General features: G+C 39.0%; 1 long non-coding RNA gene across 1 annotated transcript in view; it reads left to right on the top strand.

Annotated features, from left to right (window-relative positions):
* The window catches only part of LOC148147527 (uncharacterized), a 52,279-nt gene that overhangs the window by 3,733 nt on the left and 27,128 nt on the right, over positions 1-21,418 (top strand). Inside the window, exon 2 of the long non-coding RNA XR_015759649.1 lies at positions 11,765-11,834. This is a non-coding gene — a long non-coding RNA (uncharacterized LOC148147527). The remainder of the gene's footprint in view (positions 1-11,764; positions 11,835-21,418) is intronic.

Below are 21,418 nucleotides of genomic sequence, written 5' to 3'. Positions count from 1 at the left end.
ATATTTAATGAAATACAAAGCTTGACATAAGAATGATATGGTAAGAGCTGGTCTGTTTCTAACTAGCAAAATTGAACATGCAACAGATGATTATTTTCCTGAGCATGATTATGGGCTTAACCTCAGAAGTTCAGATTAACATAGTTCTGCCTTAGGAATTTGACAATGTCTTGAATCCTGATTCAGTCTTCAGACCTGAGCATGTTAAACTGTTTTAAACTTTGCTATGTGAGTGCAAGGTTTAATTTTAAATAGCTACATTAACAATAATATGAACCACTTCCACTGAAATCATTTTCATTATATATTGTTTTAACAACAGCATTCCCCAAGTATAACACAATGAGTAAATCATTTTCAATATACCAAAAAGGCTTTTCTACTTTTTAGCATAATCATTTATAATTGGAAAAACATTTAAAATGATTTTGAAATTGTTGTAAAGAAAATGAACAAAGTCTGGCATCAAATAATGCTGCCAGAGGTATTATCGTGCCAAATGCTAGCAGTAAGCAGTTAACAATTTAGACTCCTGTACAAAAAAAGAGATTATTTGTGCCAGTAGTAAGACATAAGAAAAAAAATCATTCAGCCTCTAAATGAATGAGTGTGTCAACTGAAAGGAAAGAAAAATGAAGGATAAGTAAAACCAAATATGGAAAATGAAGTAATCATAGGAACGTGTTGAAATGGTTAAAAATAATACAGGAGGTGTAACTGGAAGTTGATAAGTATATTTAAGATGTTGAACACAAAAATGAAAAAGCTTAATGCTAGCTTACAAATAGTTGTCAAACACGTTAGAGTCTTTGAGGTTATAAATAATTGCAAAAATGAAGCAGATACAATAAATGTTTGAAATATCAAACAAGTATTTTCTAGAAATATTCACTAAAGGGACTATAATTAATTTTCTACCCAACAAACCTCATGTCAAAAGGATTTGGATATTAATAATTTCTGGCTCATTAATATGTTGGAAATCATTTCAAGAATTGTAAAGTGTTACAAACTCCTTGTAGACCAATTACTTTAAAAAGAAATTTGAATTTTCAGCTAAAGGGTTGAAGAGAAAACATCTCATATTTTTATGGAAACAAAAGAATAAAAGCAACAGTCCAGATCTTCCATACGGTTGGACAGAAAAAAAGAGCCACTTTTATCGCAGGTGGGATTTGGGACAGGAACCTTTTTCAGCTGAAATAGTCTTGTCTGAGACAAGAACCCTTACAGCCAGCAGCAGAGTGGGTCAAAGTTGAAAACATGGCCTCCTTTTTATTTTTGATACCATCTGCCACATTCCAAGATTCAAAAATTCCAAAGCCACTTTGATAGATGCTGAGATAAGGTGTGTCAGGTAAGTGGGAGTGTGAGTAGAGTGTCAACTGGGTGAGGGGCAGGGTGACAGATGGGTGGGGAGTAGGGTGACAGGTAAGTTGATGAGTGTTTAGGATAAGTTGAGGGGAGTCATCTTGGGAATTGGGAGTTTGGGAGGAGTTAGTTCAGAGTGGTAAAGTTTGGGATGGGGGCAACAGTTGTTGACTATAAGGAGTTTTAAGTTTGAGGGGCTGGGATGTACTTGGGGCCAGAACATTTGGGTCTGGACCAAGCGCTGAATCAGTAGGAGAGAGTCTGATTGGTCTGAATGGAAGAGATGAAGACCCTGGTCAAGCCTGGAATAGGGAGACTTTAGATTTGGGCTGGAGTGCAATGACGTGGGAGAGGAGAATTCAGCATCCAGGGAGGGTGCCAGTGTGAGTATTGGAGTGGAATTCAGTGGTGATTTGGGTGGAGATGTGAGGGGGTTCAGTTTTATAGTTAGCCAGGGGTTCGAGCATGTTTTACTTCCTCTAACCTTTTCTGGATATCTATTGAGACAAGACTGTTGGAACTCCCCAAAGTCTCCAACTACACCTCTGAGCTGGGGACGTTTTCAGGGGGGTCAAGCTAATGGATAATTATTTTATTGGAAGATTTGAACTTCCTTGGCATGAGTTCCCATCCCCACATTCCTGCATGATGAACCTTAGTATCTTGCAGCCAATAGTTCCTCTTTCTTACTTAAATCTTTATAGATTAATTTTGTCGGAAAGTTTTCAGGGCTAGGCCCTTGCTTCTCTCAATCTCTTCTCTGTAGCAGCATGAATTGTATGAGCCTTGTATATAGATACAAATGCTGATTAGCTATGCTTGAGATCCCAACTCTGTCTTATCTTGGAAGCAAATGGACAATGTAAAACAATATTGTATAAAAAGCCAGTATTATCTACACTTTTCTAGGACTTTGAAAATTCCCATTCTACCAACTGTTTTCACATAGGCTGCTACCAATGTCTCCAAGTCTAAACACCTTTCACTTATTCGCAGTTTAAAAAATCTGGACCCCTTTTTAATTTCTAACAATGAAGGCATCCAGACTTGCTGTGAGGCAGACTTTATCCACTTCAATTTAAGGGCACAGTAACAAACAATTATATAAACTTTGTAATTGTAAAAATGGCCCACATGGTATATGCAGAAATATCGGAATTGTTAGAAAAAAAGAACAGCATCTGTCTATTTTGCCTTCTACTATTACTGTATAATGACTGTTATAATTAGTCAACAGCTTTATTACAATCAATCATGATCAATGAACTTATAACAGACCTAGAAATAAGGTCAGAAAATCATCAGTCATGGAAATTTTGGGCCCTGCACCACAGGTCCAAGATTGCATGTTTCACCCAATAAGGATATACTTACCAAAGGACAGATTTGCAGTTACATACATATAATCTATCCATTCTCTATAATTAGATAGAAATCTACCCAATTTGGAGTAAAATGCATCAATACATGAAATACTCTTAACATTCATGTTCAATACATTTGTTACTCACCCTTGTGTCTAGAATTTATGTTGATTTATCAGTCTTCAAGTGCAGGCCATGTCCTCTGATTCTTTTTTTCTGGTTAAAATAATGGAGCTCATACACCCCTTATCAAAGGGAAAGGTGAAGTTCCCATAGATCCACTGTTTCATAGAGAGAGATGACTGATTTGTGAGTCACCATCTCTCCAGTGAGGAGCAAAGTTGAGAAGGCAGAACCTTCTAGTGGCCTCAGCTGGTGTGGGAAATGAACTTGTGTTGTGGGTGTCACTCTGCAGTACGGACTAACCGACCAGCAAACTGAGCTAACTGTACTACTCAAAATTGATGTGACAGGGTTGTTTACTTATGGCATTTGTTAACATTGTCAATAGCATACTGTTTTGCTGTTTCCTATGCTTGATTAAGTTGTTTTCGGGTATGCATGGTACTTCTGAATGCTCACTTACTCTTTGTTGAGGCAAATTAGTTTTCAACCTTGATCGTAATGGTCATGTAAGCAATATAAAGGACAACAAGGTCATGAAGTGTGGTGGAATTCTGCTGCAGTTGATGATCCATGGATAATCAGTTTTGTACTGCTCGGTCTGTTCTTAATATATCCCAGCAGTAGTGTCAATTTTGATGCAAGCCACCCAGTGAGACAGAAAACCAAGATGTCTTCCTTTATAGGTAAAGTTTCTTGACTACCCATCTTACAGTTGCTTCCATACACATATTACAGGTGCTCCATTTATCACTTGTATTTTCACAATTAATAGCCACCTTTTTCTTTTTCTTAAATAGTTCCTTTTTCTTAACTTGAAATAAAAACATTCAGACTTGTAACAATATGATTAACCAGACATTTACATAGTTCCACTGAATATGGAGACACATTCTCACTGTAAAGAGAAGATTTAATAATGGTGAAGTTTAAATATTTTCTCACTACCTGTTCAAACCTAGGACAACTTAGAACATAGAACATAGAAAAATACAGCGCAGTACAGGCCCTTTGGCCCTCGATGTTGCGCCGATCCAAGCCCACCTAACCTACACTAGCCCACTATCCTCTATATGCCTATCCAATGCCTTTTTAAATGCCCATAAAGAGGGAGAGTCCACCACTGCTACTGGCAGGGCATTCCATGAACTCACGACTCGCTGAGTAAAGAATCTACCCCTAACATCTGTCCTGTACCTACCACCCCTTAATTTAAAGCTATCCCCCCTCGTAATAGCTGACTCCATACGTGGAAAAAGGTTCTCATGGCCAACCCTATCTAAACCCCTAATCATCTTGTACACCTCTATCAAGTCACCCCTAAACCTTCTTTTCTCCAATGAAAACAGCCCCAAGTGCCTCAGCCTTTCCTCATACGATCTTCCTACCATACCAGGCAACATCCTGGTAAACCTCCTCTGCACCCATTCCAGTGCCTCCACATCCTTCCTATAGTATGGCGACCAAAACTGCACACAATACTCCAGATGCGGCCGCACCAGAGTCTTATACAACTGCAACATGACCTCAGGGCTCCGGAACTCAATTCCTCTACCAATAAAAGCCAGTATGCCATATGCCTTCTTCACCGCACTATTTACCTGGGTGGTAACTTTTAGAGATCTGTGTACATGGACACCAAGATCCCTCTGCTCATCCACACTACCAAGTATCCGACCATTAGCCCAGTACCCCGTCTTCTGTAAACTGATTCACCAGTTTACAGAAGGCAGCAGTAAATAGTGGTGAATAGGAGGTAATTTTGCCCATCTTTAGGCCATGAGACTTTATGATTTAAAATCATTGTTGAGAGCCACAGTCACTTAACTGTATGCCACTGTACTGTCAAATCTAGGGTGATCTTTGCTGATGGGAGCTTTTGACCCTACCTAAAAAGTATGACTATGGCAGTTTCCGTCTATTAATGGAAATAATTTAATTTTTAAAAAATATATTATTTAATAGTTTTTCTTTTGCCAATGTTCTTTCCCAACTTCTGAAGGCCTAATCTTCTACATTGTTGCATGAGAGTTGCCAGTAAGATTTTATAGCATGTAGGACTGTGTCTAATCTTCCTGGCAGCCAAGTGAATAGGGCCCTAACTATCTGCTCAGTACAAGCTTGATGCTGAGATAGGATACTTTAAAAATCTTCCTGCATGATAACAGTACCAAGATAAAATCATCACTCGCATGTCGCAAAATGTCAAAGGGCCTAAATCCGCTGTTTTGGCTCCATGTGCTGCCCAGTTTACAGGTTATCCTGGAAAGGGAAGATGTCTCAAAAATTTGATTAACAGATGAAAGCAGCAGTCTTATGCTGTCATGAAGTAATTCTTAAATAACAAGATGCTGGCATTAAGCTAAAAAGGCATTTTCCTACGCAACCAATAAGTGGTGTAATACAAGTTCCAGTGAAAGTGTGATGCTACGTATATAGGCCATACATCCCATTGATTGTACTATATCAAACAATACATCCTGTTGACCATTCACAGTGAACAGTAGGCCATTCGTGCTCGACCAGCTGGTATTTGCAAGTCTTCGAACAGTACACCCACCATCAGATGTTATTCTGCTGTTGCAAATCATTTTATTAAATAATAATTCAGTCTGCTTAGAGTTAAACCAGAAACAGTTTTAGATCATGAGCTGGCAGAGTGATGCATTTGTATGTGCTAAAAGCTACATGCATAAACACTCAGGACCATATAGAGTCATAGAGTCATAGAGATGTACAGCACGGAAACAGACCCTTCGGTTCAACCTGTCCACGCCGACCAGATATCCCAACCCAATCTAGTCCCACTTGCCAGCACCCGGCCCATATCCCTCCAAATGCTTCCTATTCATATACCCATCCAAATGCCTCTTAAATGTTGCAATTGTACCAGCCTCCACCACATCCTCTGGCAGCTCATTCCATACAAGTACCATCCTTTGCGTGAAAAGGTTGCCCCTTAGGTCTCTTTTATATCTTTCCCCTCTCACCCTAAACCTATGTCCTCTAGTTCTGGACTCCCCGATCCCAGGGAAAAGACTTTGTCTATTTACTCTATCCATGCCCATCATAATTTTGTAAACCTCTATAAGGTCACCCCTCAGCCTCCAACGCTCCAGGGAAAACAGCCCCAGCCTGTTAAGTCTCTCCCTACAGCTCAAATCCTCCAATCCTGGCAACACCCTTGTAAAACTTTTCTGAACCCTTTCAAGTTTCACAACATCTTTCCAATAGGAAGGAGACCAGAATTGCACGCAATATTCCAACAGTGGCCTAACCAATGTCCTGTACAGCCGCGACATGACCTCCCAACTCCTGTACTCCATACTCTGACCAATAAAGGAAAGCATACCAAATGCCTTCTTCACTATCCTATCTACCTGCGACTCCACTTTCAAGGAGCTATGAACCTGCACTCCAAGGTCTCTTTGTTCAGCAACACTCCCTAAGACCTTACCATTAAGTGTATAAGTCCTGCTAAGATTTGCTTTCCCAAAATGCAGCACCTTGCATTTATCTGAATTAAGCTCCATTGCCACTTCTCAGCCCATTGGCCCATCTGATCCAGATCCTGTTGTAATCTGAGGTAACCCTCTTTGCTGTCCACTACACCTCCAATTTTGGTGTCATCTGCAAACTTACTAACTGTACCTCTTATGCTCGCATCCAAATCATTTATGTAAATGACAAAAAGTAGGGGGCCCAGCACCGATCCTTGTGGCACTCCACTGGTCACAGGCCTCCAGTCTGAAAAACAACCCTCCACCACCACCCTCTGTCTTCTACCTTTGAGCCAGTTCTGTATCCAAATGGCTACTTCTCCCTTTATTCCATGAGATCTAAACTTGCTAATCAGTCTCCCATGGGGAACCTTGTCGAATGCCTTACTGAAGTTCATATAGATCACATCTACTGCTCTGTCCTCATCAATCTTCTTTGTTACTTCTTCAAAAAACTCAATCAAGTTTGTGAGACATGATTTCCCACGCACAAAGCCATGTTGACTATCCCTAATCAGTCCTTGCCTTTCCAAATACATGTACATCCTGTCCCTCAGGATTCCCTCCAACAACTTGCCCACCACTGAGGTCAGGCTCACTGGTCTATAGTTCCCTGGCTTGTCTTTACTGCCTTTCTTAAACAGTGGCACCATGTTTGCCAACCTCCTGTCTTCCGGCACCTCACCTGTGACTATCTCAGCAAGAGGCCCAGCAATCACTTCTATAACTTCCCACAGAGTTCTCGGTTACACCTGATCAGGTCCTGGGGATTTATCCACCTTTAACCATTTCAATACATCTAGCACTTCCTCCTCTGTAATCTGGACATTTTGCAAGATGTCACCATCTATTTCCCTACAGTCTATATCTTCCATATCCTTTTCCACAGTGAATACTGATGCAAAGTATTCATTTAGTATCTCCCCCATTTTCTGTGGCTCCACACAAAGGCTGCCTTGCTGATCTTTGAAGGGCCCTATTCTCTCCCTAGTTATATTTGTCAAAACCTTTTGGATTCTCCTTAATTCTATTTGCCAAAGCTATAAGATGTCCCCTTTTTGCCCTCCTGATTTCCCCCTTAAGTATACTCCTACTTCCTTTATACTCTTCTAAGGATTCACTCGATCTATCCTGTCTATACCTGACATATGCTTCCTTCTTTTTCTTAACCAAACCCTCAATTCCTTTAGGTAAAAACAATGACAGCAGATGCTGGAAACCGGAGACTAGATTAGAGTGGTGCTGGAAAAGCACAGCAGTTCAGGCAGCATCCGAGAAGCAGGAAAATCAGCGTTTCGGGCAAAAGCTCTTCATCAGGAATACAGGTAAAGTGCCTGAAGGGTGGAGAGATAAATGAGAGGAGGGTGGGGGTGGGGAGAAAGTAGCATGGAGTACAATAGGTGAGTGGGGGAGGGGATGAAGGTGATAGGTCAGAGAGGAGGGTGGAGTGGATAGGTGGAAAGGAAGTGCTGAGCTGGAAGTTTGGAGGTGGGGTGAGGTGGGGGAAGGGGAAATGATGAAACTGGTGAAGTCCACATTGATGCCCTGGGGTTGAAAGGTTCCGAGGTGGAAGATGAGGCGTTCTTCCTCCAGGCGTCGGGTGGTGAGGGAGCGGCGGTGAAGGAGGCCCAGGACCTCCATGTCCTCGGCTGAGTGGGAGGGGGAGTTGAAATGTTAGGTCACAGGGCAGTGTGGTTGATTGGTGCAGGTGTCCCAGAGATGTTCCCTAAAGCACTCTGCTAGGAGGCGTCCAGACTCCCCAATGTAGAGGAGACCGCATCAGGAGCAATGGATTTCTTTAGTCTTTATTTAGCCTCAATTTCTATAGTCATCCAGCATTCCGTATACCTACCAGCCTTTCCTTTCACCCTGACAGGAATATACTTTGTCTGGATTCTTGTTATCTCATTTCTGAAGGCTTCCCATTTTCCAGTCGTCCCTTTACCTGCGATCATCTGCCTCCAATCAGCTTTCTAAAGTTCTTGCCTAAGGCCACCTTACTGATCTTTGAGGGTCCCTATTCTCTCCCTAATTATCCCTTTGTCCTTCATGTATTGTAAAAACCCTTTGGATTCTCCTTAACTCTATTTGCCAAAGTTATCTCATGTACCCTTTTTGCCGTCCTGATTTCTCTCTTAAGTATACTCCTACTGCCTTTATACTCTTCTAAGAATTCACTTGATCTATCCTGTCTATACCTGACAAGTGCTTCCTTCTTTTTCTTAACCAAACCCTCCAATTTATTTAGTCATCCAGCATCCCCTACACCTACCAGTCATTCCTTTCATCCTGACAGGAATATACTTTCTCTGGACTCTCGTTATCTCATTTCTGAAAGCTTCCCATTTTCCAGCCTTCCCTTTACCTGTGAACATCTGCCCCCCCAATCAGCTTTTGAAAGTTCTTGCCTAATACTGTCAAAATCGGCCTTTCTCCAATTTAGAAATTCAACTTTTAGATCTGGTCTATCCTTTTCCATCACTATTTTAAAACTAATAGAATTATGGTCGCTGGCCCCAAAGTGCTCCCCCACTGACATCTCAGTCACCTCCTGTGCCTTATTTCCCAAGAGTAGGTCAAGTTTTGCACCTTCTCTCGTTGATACATCCACATACTGAATCAGAAAATTGTCTTGTACGCACTTAAGAAATTCCTCTCCATCTAAACCTTCAACACTATGGCAGTCCCAGTTGATGTTTGGAAAGTTAAAATCCCCTACCATAACTACCCTATTATTCTTACAGATAGCTGAGATCTCCTTACAAGTTTGTTTCTCAATTTCCCTCTGACTATTAGGGGGTCTATAATACAATCCCAATAAGGTGATCATCCCTTTCTTATTTCTCAGTTCCACCCAAATAATTTCCCTGGATGTATTTCTGGGAATACCTTCCCTCAGCACAGCTATAATGCTATGTTATGAAACAATAAGCAATTTATACATACAGTGCATCGTCTTTCATAAAAAGGTGTTCACGGAGACAGCTAAACATCACTGTATCCCATGGCAATGCCCTGACCAATCGGAACCTCCCTGCCTGGTCTGAACCAGGTCGTACCCTCCACCTGTGTTCACCTATCCGCACCGCACCACCTTGTCTTTCCCATCCCCCCACCCTTGCCTTTATCTGCAATTCCTCTTACATTCAACCCCAGTCTTGAAGGAGGGTTACACCTGAAACATTGACTTCTCCACTTTCTGATGCTGCCTGACTTGGTGTGTTCTTCCAGCCTCCTGCTTGTCTACCTGAGAATTAACATGACCGTTACCTGTTCTTGCTGCAGCTCCATGCCAATAATGGCCCAACCAATCAGCATCCTCTTCTCATCCTGTATAAAATGGTGTCTCTTATTGCAGTCTGTTCCTTATGCTCAGACTCTATTGAGTGAAGATGAAAGGCTTCAACTTTTACTCTCCTTTTAGAAATGTTTCTGCCATTTGTTACCAACATTTATTTAAATAATATAGTAGAATGATATAAGGATGCATGATAAAGAACAGCTACATATTTGCCAGCATACATGGAATAATAATGAAGTAGACCAGGCTGTGCTGTTCCCCTGTGTTGGAGGATTTGAGCTATAGGGAGTGGCTGAACAGGCTGGGACTGTTTTTCCCTGGAGCGTCACAGGCTGAGGGGTGACCTTATAGAGGTTGATAAAATCATGAGGGGCATGGATAGGGTAAATAGATAAGGTCTTTTCCCTGTGGTGGGGTGGGGGGCAGATCTAGAGGGCATAGGTTTAGGGTGGGAGGGAAAATATATAAAAGGGACCTAAGGGGCAACCTTTTCACACAGAGGTTGTGCGTGTATGGAATGAGTTGCCGGAGGAAGTGGAGGCTGGTACAATTGCAGCCTTTTAAAAGGCATCTGGATGGGTATTTGAATAGAAAGGATTTAGAGGGATATGGGCCAAGTGCTGGCAGATGGGACTAGATTAGGTTAGGATATCTGATCAACATGGATGAGTTCTCTTTGACTCTGTGACTAAGAAGCAAAAAGAGGGGAGATGGCAAAATGGTATTTAATTTTTGATCAATGTGGAAAGCACCATAAATTTATCAATGTAATTCTAACATTTTCAGTCAATCTTATTAGAAAGGGTAAGACTGAGCTGATAAATATGCTATGTGGACAGTAAATCAACTCTACAAATCAGTATAGTTCTACCCGTTGCAAGTTACCTTTCATTCAGGAATGAATGAAATCAAGAATATCTGGTTGAAATTAGGATTAAATTAACTTTTTTCTTTTGAGTTACACTAAATCAGGTCTACAAGCCTCCCACAGCATGACAATTAACTGACTGATGTCTAACTAATGAAAGCGGTAAAGGTAACCGAGGAAGGAAATGACAAACTGACAATGACAGGAAAGAACAAAGAATACAGATCAAAATGCAAATTATCAGACAAGACTAGCCATTATGAAAATAACTAAAGGACAAAACTTAGTGCAAAGTGCAGTAATATGCCTTATGTACAATTGAGATAATAAGTACAATCTCATGTCCATTAAAAAGATTTTTTTTCTGCAGGATGACCTAGATTTGGAATATTGAAGGATAATGTGGCATTTAGAGAGGACAGGAAGCGAGGAAAGTAGAAGATCAGCTCTGTTAATTAAAGGTGATATTAGAACAATGAAAAGTGTTGGCCTATATTCAAGAAATATTCTGGGCAATGATGAGGAATGATAAAGGCAAGAGGTCACAAGTTATAATCTGCTATTAATAAACCTGTCTGTGCTTTACAAGTAAACCCAATCCACACTAATCATTTGGTGTTAATCAACAATTACCAAAATAAACATCACATATTAAACCCTTGTAAGTGGAGTAATGAACACTGCTTTGAAACTTTATAATTGTTCTTTTATAGCAAAGCTGTATAGAAGATCAAATAAATGAGCAGCAAAGGAGTGGAGAAAAAAAATGGTTTCTGATGTGTGAGCAATAAACGTACCAAATCTAAAGTGAATGGTATAAGAAATTTGAATCAAGTACCATAAATAATTTTGTACTATTTAGTACATTAAAAATTTAGTGAGATAAAGCTAAACCTCAAATTTTAACTTGGATGCTGTGCTTTAAGCGTTATGCAGTGGCTCCCTGATTTACAAATGCCTGACTAAGGAATGTCCATACTTATGAATGTGATCCTATACAAGTTTGTATTAATATTAATTGTGAAGATCTTAGATGTAAATATTTCTTTGTAGTTATGAATGACCATTTTATGTTGTTCTGCATTGTGATCAGATTTATGAACAAATTGCCTTGCGAACAGACTCAAACACTGAACCCGTTCACAACCCGGAGACTGCTATATCTATATGATCACAAGTTACAATCACCTGAAAATTAATTTTACCGTATCATTGATAAATCACCTTCTTTTCATAGGAATTGACTGATGGAGTTGCAAAAATTAGAACAGTTAGAGAAGCTACATCTGAATGTCTTTGTCCACCTGGTGAGTATATTAGTCTTCAGTCGCATTTACTTGAGATTTTTCCTCGAGTTTGCATGCATCTCCTTACTGTAGCTGAAATGGATTAATACTCCTTCGGTGGCAAAGTAAGATTTTCAACTGATTCTTAAAGTATTCCACAAGTCCTCTACCTGGATAATTTGCTTTTCAAATCAGGCTCTCAAGATAGCATCTGCAAATGGTAAAGCCTAAAACAAGTAAGGCAGTAGTAAAGTAGAAAGGAATAAAAAAAGTGACCCATTACAGAGTTCCTCTGTCCATTAATATCTGTTGGGGGCTTTCCCACCAATACTTCAAGACAATGGTTGGAAAATCAAACTTAGGGTGATTTTATGTGGGGGGAAGAAATGTCCAGACTCTTTTTTTTAACCGTCAACTCTTGTATCAAGTAATCCATTTTAAAAGCTGTTACAAAATAAAGTGAAAACAAGTGACTGCAGGAGTAAAGATCATGATACAGTAAGCAAATAATGCATTCTGAATCCAAACTCCCCCAACCCTCCACACATTAAAGAAAAACATATTCGCTACCATTTGTAACTACAATTCCCCAATATCATAATCAACAAAGAAAATTAGCATTTTTTGGTTAGTCTCACTCACTTTAGTAAGTAACTTTAGTAATGCGCATGCATTGTATATATAATCCTTTTAAATCATGCAGGTCTTCAAGTGGTATACATGCACACTGTGATTTGGCATTTGATGGTTCATTCTCTCTGCATATGATCAAGGTGACAATGACTGTACATCGGTTCCAAGTTGCCATGTGGGTTGACTGTTAGTGAGAAAATTGAACGTTTATACTCTGACTAGCTGTCCAATGCTCATTGTTTGGCAATAATTTGACAGTTTTACCAAAGTGAAATTTGACATTCCCCTTGATTTTGGCACTCAATTCTGTTACTATTTCTGGCTTCAATAGTTTTTGGACTCTTTGAGTAATTTTGATGTGATGTGATATACGTCACAGAAACAAACTCTTTTGTCTAACCAGTCCATGTTGAAAATAATCCCAAACTAAGCTAATCCAACCATCCTGCTCCTGGCCCATATTCCTCCAAACCTTTCCTATTCATGTATTCATCCAAATGTCTTTTAAATGTTGTAACTGTACCCGCATTCTCCACTTCCTCAGGAAGTTCATTCCACATGCAAACCACACTCTCTGTTTTTACAAAAAAAAGTTTCATGTCTTTTTTAAATGTCTCTCTCCTCTCACCTTAAAAATATACCCCCCAGTCTTGAAATTCCCCATCTTAGGGAAAAGACAACTACCATCAACTCTATATCTATACCTCTCATTATTGTATAAACTTCTATCAAGTCACCTCTCAATCTCCTATGCTCCAGTGAAAAACGTTCCAGCCTTTTCTTTTATAACTCAAACCTTCCATACCTGGCAACATCCTAGTAAATCTCTTTTCAATCCTCTCCAGCTTGATAACATCCTTTCTATTACTGGGTGACCAGAACTGGACACTTATTCCAGAAGAGGCCTCACTAATGTCCTGTAAACCTCAACGTAACATCCCAACTCCTGTACTCAAAGGTCTGAGTAATGAAGGCAAGCATGCCAGATGCCTTTTTAATCATCCTGTCTAAATGTGACACATTTTAAAGAATTACGTGCCTGCATTCCCTCTGTTCTACAACACTACCCAAGGCCCTAGAATTATTTGTATATTTCCTACCCTTTATTTGTTGTACCAAAATACTATACCTCGCATTTACCCAGATTGAATTCCATCTGCCATTTTTCAGTCCATTTGCCGATTTGATCAAGCTTAGAGACCTTCTTCACTATCTTCTATGCACCAGTTTTGGTGTAATCTGCAAACTTACTAACCATGCCTTCTTTATTCTCATCCAACTAGTTTATGGTAATGACAAACAAAAGAGGACCCAGAATCGATCCCCATGGAACATTGCTGGTCAAAGGCCTCCAGTCCCAAAAGCAACCCTCCACGACCCCTGTCCGTCTCCTGTTGTTCAGCAAATTGTGTCCAATTGGCAAGCTCACCCTGAATCCCATGTGACCTAACGTTACTAATTAGTCTACCATGCGGAACTTTGTCAAAGGCTGTACTAAAATCCAAACCAACAGTTGTTACTGCTCTGCCATCGTCCACCTTTTTGGTAACTTCCTCATAAAAACTCACTCAAGTTTGAGAGGCAATATTTTCCTTGCACAAACACATGCTGATTATCCCAAATCATTTTTTTGCCTCTCTAAATGTCCATAAGTCCTATCTTTTATAATCCTTCCAACAATTTACCCATAACCGAAGTCAGACTCATAGGTCTATATTTCACTAGCTTCTCCTTATAGCTTTTCTTAAACAAATGTCTACAAATTAGCCACTCTCCAGTTATCAGTCACCTCACCAGTATAATAGATAATGCAAATATTTATGCAAGAGGTCTCATAATTTCCTCCCTTACTCCCTACAATGTTCTGGGATGCATTAGATCAGGTGCCAGAAATTTATATTCTCTAAAATGCTGAGAATTTCCTCTTCTGTAATGTGAACTGTTTTTAAAACATCAAAATTTATTTCTCTGCATTCTCTAAACTCCATTTCTTTCTCCACAGTAAAAACAGATGTGAAATATTCATTTAGTATCTCTCCCAGCTCCTGGGGTTAAACATAAAGACGACTTTGATCTTTTAAGGGGTCCTGCTATCCTTTTCCTCTTATTGTATTTGTAGAATCTTTTTGGATTATTCTTAACCTTATCTGTCAATGCTATCTCATATCCCCTCTTTGCCTTTCTGATTTTTCTCTTAAGACTGCCCCTACACTCATTATAATGATGAAGAGATTCAATCGAAACAAGTTGTGTATATCTAAAATAAGATTCTCTTTAATTCTGCAGTAGAACTTTAATATCTTTATTCATCCATTGTTCCTTAATCTTACCAGCCTTACCCTTCACTCTAACAGGAACAAAATGCCTCTGAACTCTTGACGTCATACACTTGAACGTTTCCCACTTGTCAGATGTCTCTTTACCTGTGAACAGTCTACTTCCATCAACTTTTGAAAGTTCTTGTCTCATATCATTCAAATTTACCTTGCCTTTAACTTTTATGGAAGGCTTATCCTTTTCCGTAACCATTTTGAAACTAATAGAATTATGATGGCTAGATCCCACTTAACCAGGGGTCATACCTTAAGGTAAAGGGGTAAACCATTTACAACTGAGAAGAGAAGAAATTTCTTTATCCTGAGAATAGTGAACCTGCGAAATTCACCAGAGGAAATGGTTGAGGCCAAATCTTTGTGCTTTCAAGAAGGAGTTAGATATAGCTCTTGTGGCTAAAAGGATCAAGGAATATGGGTGGAGGGCAAGATTTGAGCTTGATGATCCACCATGATCATATTGAATGAGGGAGCAGGATCAAGGGGTCAAATGGCCTGATCCTGCTCCTATTTTCCATGTTTCTAAATGTTTCCTCGATGGCTACATGCCATCATTTCATCACTGCTTCCTGCAGTGCTCGGAGAAATGCACTATGTCATGTCGTTTCCCTAATTTAAGCAAGGTATTTGCCTTTCAATGCCACTGCTACATTAATGCTGCTTCTTGTTAAATCTGGAAGATTTCACAAACTTACTACCCTCAACTCTTTTCTGAGGCAGTGCTGCTCCTGTCAGCTTGTTAGCAATGTACATCTGTTTCCCTTGTTTGTATGGCATGTCCAGATGATATCCTTGCAAGTGAAGTAAAATTCTTTGCAGATGCTTTGGAGCAAATAGAAGCAGTTTGAGAATGATACTTTCAAGTGGGTTGTTTTGTGGTTAGATTGCATTGTCATTTCATCTCTCCCAAATAAATATTGGTTAAAGTGCTTGCCAGGCACTTTCTCAACCTGAGCAGAGTCGTTCAAATTGATTTATGTCCTGAATGTAAACACAAATATCTTGTCCTCCTCAAAGTCTCTTTAACAATGTCTATCAAATTGTGGTAACATCTATCTAGGTGCATGCAATAAACAACATCTTGTTAACCACAAGATTCCCATCTAGTTAAACCATGAATGTTTTTCCTCTGGACAAAGCAGCAATTTCATCAGGAGCAGTAGTTCATACAATGTGGAGAGCTGACAATCCCTACAACAGCTATCATCATGCTGAAAGGTGACTTCATGATTTGTGTTACAGTACCTCAGCAGTGGTTTTGTAATTGGTTATTTGATTCTAAAGAAAGCTTGTTCTGTGCCCTAAAATTCATGTATGTCTTTCGTAATGAGTTCCCTTAGTGGTTTACACTCTGATGAAAAATTAACCAAGAACTTTGCTAAATAGTTTAAAAAATCCAACCAACCATGTTCTTCTCTCCCATCTGTTGCTTATGCATCCCTAATACAGCTCATACCTTTTCAGATTAAGGAGAAGTCCTCTGGCTGCTTATAAATGAGGCATCTTTAATTGCATTTTTTTGTTGGTCAGCTTCAAATTCATCTAAAAGTCTCTCTAGCAGTCCCACTAGATTTTGATCCTGGTCAGTGATGTCCTCTTCCACCATGTTTCCAATTCCATACACTAATAGATCATCCACAATAACTTACACTCTGGGAAGATCAGTGCCAACTGCCTTGATACTCTTCTCGATCTCTGAAAATACCAAACAGCCCAAACAAACATCCATATCTGTCAAAATGTATCCCGAATATTACAAGATAATGGTTACTTTCATCCAGCTTCACTTTCATTGAGGTCAGTAAAGATCTTTGCCTTAGGGGAAGTTAGGACAACATTTCTTCAATGGCTGGCATGGGATAGTGAGATCTATTCAAAGCTTTATTGAGATCCTTTGGATCCCTGCACATTCTCAGTTTTTCAGGATTTTTTAACCACAATCACTGTTTCTAATCCACATGGGAGGAGTCTTAATTTTCTTGCTTGCTCCCTTCGAGTTCCAACTGTTTGTTCTTATCTTTCAGGCTGGACTTGGAATGAGATATTTAGAGAAAGGATAATCAATAACATTTGAAAATATCCAAATGGCTCTAACTGAAGAGCTAGTTCATTATAAATGATCATTTTAAAGGAGACAAGATAATCCAGTTAACAATCTTTTAAATCATAGTTCTTTTTTTACCTCTGTAGTGGTTGTTTTTAGTCTAAGAGGAAACATTTGATTAAGATGAAACCAAAATAAGACAGAAATGCAACTGAGGAGTTGACTTTTAATCAGCAATGGGGTTGAGGTCAGTTGTGGGTGCGCTTTGAAAATGAGTTGCCTGATGGCACGTCAGGGGTACGCTGCTATTTTCAGAATAAGGACTGTGACGGGAGGAGTCTGTGACCCACTTGTCTCCAATCAATGGCCTATTAGAATGCTTGAGAAACTTGTTCGTGAATTGAAGAGGGCCAGAACACACTATTTCAAATCGAAAGTTGGCAAAACTGAATGGTTTACTGCTTATTGATGCTGAGCTCCAGGGTGCAAGTGAGGAGCCATTAAATCATGTTTCTGCTGATTACTCATAACAATTCTATTTTTCTGTTGCCTTCAATGAGAAATAAATCCAATATGTTTTTAACATTCTTAAATCTAAATTGTTATGATATATTTCAAGATAATCATCAATCAAGTTTGACAGTACAGTATAATGCTTTATTTTAAATGAAGTGATAACATGGAATATTGGTAAATCTATTGTATTTTAGCACAGGTACTTCTTCTTAAATGTGTGCTTATTGTTTTATGATGATTTTTTGGCTATAAGATTTAACAGATAAATGAGAATAATAGTCCAAAGAAAAAGAACAATTTCTGAAGCAGAATAAGAAAATCTGCATTATCCTTTTTGTGAACTTTATATCCAAATCAATGTGGAACCAATTGCAATCCAGATGCTGCTTAATTCTGACAGTGACAGTGATTTATTGTGATAATCTGAAATAAGAATGGTATGACTTGTATTTGAGCAAAACCAGGATTTAATTTCTTGCCATCAGCACATTTTCAATTTTTTTTCCTCTCGTTTAGTTGAGGTACAAGTGATTTCACTTTTCGGCCAAGTCTGAAACTAATTGTTCAATGACATTTAATCACATAATGAGAGCCCAAGGGTGTGTTAATAGCTTATTTGTACAAGGAGAGATTAATAGGATAGGTTTTGTCCTGTGCAAATAAAGTTTGGTTATTTTTAAAAATGAAAAGAAAAAGTACCACAATACACACAATAGTATCACTAAGAGAAGGAAAGTAATTTCTGTAGAGAGGTTTCATTTATCTATTAATTTGTGAAAGATGAACGAATGATCTTAATAATGTAATTCTATCCAGCTGGGATATTTTAAGCAACACTAATCAGCTAGTAATAGCTTTTCCCTTTCCAAGTAGCCTCAGATCAGCTTCTAGGTAACTTCCAAATACTGGCTCTAACCAAATTAATCATAACTGCAATTAAAACAGACACTGCTGGAGAAACTCACCAGATCTGGAGGTAACTGTGGAGAGAGAAGTAGAGGTAAGGTTTTGAATCCAAAAAATGACTCTCCTTCAGAAATGATTATAACTATTGCAGGGTGTGAGGTGGTTCTTTTCCCCCTAAATGACAACTTAACTGTTGACACTCCTAGGATGATGGTAACTCATCAATTATAAGGTAGGTAAGGCCTCATCACAAAACTTCTTTGGTCATTGTGCTTGTATCTTTGGTCTCCCACAAACTGAAACCACCTCCTATTGCCCATTCAATTTGGATCACAATGATGGTTGACCTCTATTTTTGTCTGTAGCAGACACTTAGTGTAGTTACTGATCTCTGCAATATATTGTGTTTTGTTGGATTGTTATGAATGATAAATTCAATCTGGTAGAAAGTTTAAACCTATAGCACCACTCTTTGCCACTAGAAGGCATTTCTTACACATGATAATCTCTCCAGTATACATGATGACAATCTTTCTCTGATGTTTCAAACCCTTATTTTGCAGTTAACCATTTAAAATTCATTTTTAAAAAACATATATAGAAATAAAAGTCTTAATTATTGATTAAATGTTTCAGCTACTGATGGCAACAAGCCAAATAGTCAAATAAACAGCTAAAATTCTGATCTTACATTCTAAATTCAGTTTATCCTCATTCCTCTAATTATGGATCAAGAGAAGCAATACTTTGGCTCCATTCCAGGGACGTGGTTCTGAGAAAAGTTATTAGAGTTGCAGGCTAATGGTTTCCTGAGTCCTAAAGGATTTCATCTTTTAGGATCTTCAAGGAAATGGTTAATGAGGCAGCTGCTGTAATTTTAATTTTCCAAAACTCCCTAGATTTGATAAAGATTTCTTTTTAGGTGGGAAAATAGTGAATGTAACTCCTTTTATTAAAAAAAAAATAAAGTGGGAGATTGAATGCAGGAAACAATAGGCTGGTTGGCTTACTGTGTTGTTGAGAAGATGTTAGAAAATATGACTATTAAATACATTTATAATAGGATACTTAAAACATTCAATCTAATCAGTTAGAGTTAAATCCTTTGTGAAAAGGGAATCCTATTTAACCAATTTGTTATAATTTATTGAGGAAGTAACATATGCTGTAAATGAGGGGGAGCCAGTGGATGTGTTGTACTTGGATTTCTAGAAGACATGGAAGAGGTGCTGCATCAAAGTTATTATGGAACATAAAAGTCTTTTGAACTGGCTTTATTATCACACACACTCAAAAGAGTACAATGAAAAGTTTAGAAGTCGCCACTTGCGGTGCCATCTTAGGTATAAAGGTATCTAGGTACAGCTTCAATTAGTGTTACAATGTCACCAACACACGGCACCATCTTAGATCCAGACTACCTAGTTACAATCCTTAATTATAGAATAGAAAAATGAAGGACAAAAGTTGCATTACAGCTATGTACAGTATAACCATAGGTCAGAAAAAGCAAGAAGCAAGTTAAAAAGACAAGCACTGCAGTCTATCTCCAATGGCTCTTCGCAGCAGACCAGCGGAGGGGCCTCCACATGGTCTCACTGCCATCACACTCCGCATGGAACCCAGTTCCTTGCCCAAGTTTGTGTGGGTAACATTGGGTATGGATAGAAGATGGGCTAGCTAACAGGGAGGAGATTTTAAATTGGGTCATTTTGTAGTTGGCAAGATGTAACTAATGGAGTGCCGTAGGGATCAATGCAGGGCCTTAACTTTTATAGTTCATATTAATGATAACATGGATAGATAGGAAAGGAGTTTGTGAAGGTGACATAAGGCTACAAAATGATATTGGTAGGTTTAGTGAGTGAGTGTAGAGCTGAAAATGTGTTGCTGGAAAAGCGCAGCAGGTCAGGCAGCATCCAGGGAACAGGAGAATCGACGTTTCGGGCATAAGCCCTTCAGTGAGTGACCTTGAGTGAGTGTAGGTCTAGCAAATGGAGTATAATGGGGAAACGTGAATTGTCCATTTTGGCAGGAAGAATAAAAAGTCATACTATTTAAATATTGTGAAATTGCAGAACTCTGAGATGTGTAAAGATCTGGGTGTCCTGGTGTGTGAATTGAAAATGGCTAATTTGCAAGAACAGCAAGTAATTGGGGAAGCTATTAGAATGTTTATTGAATACAGAAGTAGGGTGGGGGTGGGGTGTGTTATGCTTCAGCTACACAGGTCATTGTCAAGATCACATCTGGAATACTGTGCACATCATCAGTCTCCTTTATTTCAAGGAAGGATATAAATGTGTTGGAAGCAGTTCAGAAAAGCTTAATAAAATTTAATATCTGGAATGGGTGGGTTGTCTTGAAGATGGATTAGACAGCCTAGACTTGAACCCACTGGGGTTTAGAACAGTAAGAGATGACATGTATTCTGGGTAACCTAAGATGGAGGACAGGAAAAATTTCTCTCTGTAACAGTTGCCCTTTTTACTACTTTTGGAGGTATTTTAGGTGCTGGAGGTGATTTCCTCTAATTCCAGGAGCAGCAATTACTGTTTTATATGCTGTTTAATTGTTTTGGAACTTTGGGGGGGAAAAAAAAGTCAAAACAGCAGTTTTAAAAGGGAGAACAGGCAAAGGAAACATATGGTGAGGTCAATCCAGGAGAGAGAGAAACAAACTGACACCACAGTGAACCTGTGCAGTTAATGCCTTTGCTGTTTGAATTCATGTATCAGTGGACATAGGAGTGTATCTGCGAAAATTAACTAACGGTCATGTTCATAACTGATCTTGAAGGAATGTGTTTGGTAGAGGTCTCAGCACAGAAGCAGATAAGTGAACAGTTGAAGTATGGCCTACAGAAAGTCTGCAATAGTGAGTAGAGTGGATTCTTTCTTGATTATGATTTTTTTGGAGATGTGTCTCTTGATTAAACTTTTAATAGTTATGGCTTTTTTTTTTAAACCTAGGGCAGTGTTTTGTAGAGGAATAAGACTGTGTTATTTTCTGGATCTGTAGATTGTGAAGGAGCAAAAATGGGCTTTAATAGAGTGATATGCGCTTATTGTCAGATGTGGGAGTTTAAAGAGTTTAATGGTTACTGAGGATTATATCTGCAATAAATGCTGTTGGTTTCTAATCTTATCAGATCGAATGGATCGGGTGGAGAG

Source organism: Chiloscyllium plagiosum, unplaced genomic scaffold (assembly GCF_037043375.1).
Source record: "Chiloscyllium plagiosum isolate Xiang-an unplaced genomic scaffold, Cpla_swu_hap1 HiC_scaffold_16, whole genome shotgun sequence".
In the NCBI taxonomy this organism is placed as follows: domain Eukaryota; kingdom Metazoa; phylum Chordata; class Chondrichthyes; order Orectolobiformes; family Hemiscylliidae; genus Chiloscyllium; species Chiloscyllium plagiosum.
This window is presented reverse-complemented; position numbering and strand designations above follow the sequence as displayed.